The sequence below is a fragment of the Condylura cristata genome, unplaced genomic scaffold (assembly GCF_000260355.1).
Source record: "Condylura cristata isolate star-nosed mole 26May11 unplaced genomic scaffold, ConCri1.0 scaffold00020, whole genome shotgun sequence".
NCBI classification, from domain to species: Eukaryota; Metazoa; Chordata; class Mammalia; order Eulipotyphla; family Talpidae; genus Condylura; species Condylura cristata.
In genome coordinates, this window is record NW_004567121.1 from 120,399 (window position 1) to 122,692 (window position 2,294).

At 45.1% G+C, this 2,294-nt stretch overlaps 1 protein-coding gene across 1 annotated transcript in view; it reads right to left on the reverse strand.

Annotated features, from left to right (window-relative positions):
• LOC101620088 (basement membrane-specific heparan sulfate proteoglycan core protein-like) overlaps positions 1 to 2,294 on the reverse strand; it is a 12,466-nt gene that overhangs the window by 6,882 nt on the left and 3,290 nt on the right.

A 2,294-nucleotide genomic window follows, 5' to 3' on the forward strand; every position in this document is an offset into this window, starting at 1 on the left:
GCTGCAGAGACCAGGGGCCTCATATTCTCTGCGCTTGAGCAGCCACCCGCACGTCACAACACATTCACACAGGGGTTACTGGTCCAGGCCTGAACATAATAGATGCCTTTGTCCCCAGGCTGTCTGGACATCTCCCTTGGTGCATGTCTGGGTCAGGTTGAGTGAAGGAGTTTGACAGCAAGGACTCTGGATTTGCTTCATCGTCTGTGTGAAGCATGAGACACACACTGAGTAGGGCCAGCAGTGTGGGTGCAGGGGCGTCACCATTGCCCAGATGAGGGGACCAGGCCTGGCCCCTGTGTACTGTTACCATGTCCCTGAAGCAGGAGGGGGGATGCTGAGAGACCAGGGGTGGGATGGGGAGGGCGGCAGGTGGGTAGTCTCCCACGGGGTGACCCTGCCTTTTCCAAGCCTCCACTTCTCCACATTCTGCACGGGGCCTCCAGCTCACCAGACCCAGCTCCCTGGTCTTAAAAAGTTGAGAAACTTCTGTTCACAGGCCTGATGGAGATGTGATCCAGCTGGAGGATTCCTTGTGTTTCTCAGAATTGTTCACATGTCAGGGTGGCTAGAGACCCCGAATCTCTTATGCAATGGACTGAGGACCTCCTTGGGTCACGGGTTCTGGCTCACATACCATTTCTCTAAAGCTGCTGCTTCCTAAACACAGGGAATAATCTTCTGTTTCCCTTTCCTTGATCTCCATGGTGATGAGACCAACTTGCTAACACACTGCCATGGCCAGTCAGCCCTCCACACGCATTCAGGGGTGAGAGCCTCCCCCGGCCATCGCGGCTGGGGACCATGCAGGTCCCTCAGTCGATGATGGGGAGACCACTGCTGGCTGTGTGACATCTCACCACGCTCCTTGTCTCACCTTCGGAGTTTCTGGAAATAATCGTAGCGCCGTGACTCTGTACAGTCTGGGGTACAGATGTGTTTCTGCCGCAGGCAGGTCCTCGTGCTGCCTCCACTAACGGGGTCACAAGTCCCAAGTCTCACTGAGTGACCTGAGCTCAGCCCAGGACCTGCAGACTTCACCCCGCATTTCCCCCCAGGCCCATACTCAATGCTTTCCTGGGAAAGGCTTCACCACTCACATGTCACATTGTTTTCCTTCTTGTATAATTCCTATTCAGCTCTTTATATCTGCTCACACTTTCTCTAATACTGAGTCAAAAACTTAGAATACACAAGAATCATCACCATGCAATTGGCCCTGTTCCACTCCATTGTTTTCTAAATTTTCTCTATGTCATATTCAATGTCACCATAAGAACTATAATCCTTATGTTAGAATTTTGCAAAAGGGGAAAATGTGTGAATTCATGGAGCAAGAATTAGTATGTGCAATGACTAAAATTTTTAGTAACATATTCTAGAATAATTGAGAAATGAGAGTGTAATTATTATTCCGTGTTTCAACACGGAATAATGACAATTCTCGATTTTTCTTTTCCTTTTTCCTTCCTTCAATGCTTTTTGCAGGTGGATATCCAGCTTTCCCAGCACCATTTATGAGAGGTCGTCTTTACTCCATGATTCTCTTTTGTCCTTTTATCAAAGAGCAGTTGACTCTAATGTTTGTTGGGCTGGATTTTGGGCTTCTTTTTTCTAATCCACCTACTTGTCTATTTTCCATACCGTGCTGACTGGATTATTGTGGCTTTATAATCAGTGTTGAAATCAGGTGTGTATTCACTTTTGACATATTCATTCATCTTGGTCTTTCCTTAATTTCAATAAACATTTACTCATTTAATTTTCAAGGCATTTTGTTTATGTCACTAACAATATTTACATCTTTTATGACCTTCAAACAGTGTGTCCTATTTTGTGTTAGTCAGAAAGTAACTCTGGCAGTGTCATTTCAACAAATGACTTTCAGCAAAAAGTTCTAAATGACTTCATTGGCTAAGACAATGTTTTAGCTGAAGTAAACAGCCTCTTAAAATGCAGCTTTAGAGCCATATATATCCCCTGTCATCGTATTAAAGAGCAGATTCTCACTTAGTAAGTCTAGAGCCAGCCTGCTCTTTTACGTTTGTTCCAATCATCCTGCAGGATGTAGATGACGGTGAAGAATTCTGAACAAATTTTGAGCTGCAAGGAATTTTGACATTGAGGTAAATTGATGCACCGTAGACATTTACTCTTCTTTACCTTTCACCTGATTGTGAAATGGTTTCTTTATATTTCATGTAATGTCTATTTGTTTAGAATATTCTCGATAATGTTACTGTTGTTGCTTGCTCTGAGCCCAGTCTTGCTGATGGCGGTTGGGAGCTTCAGAG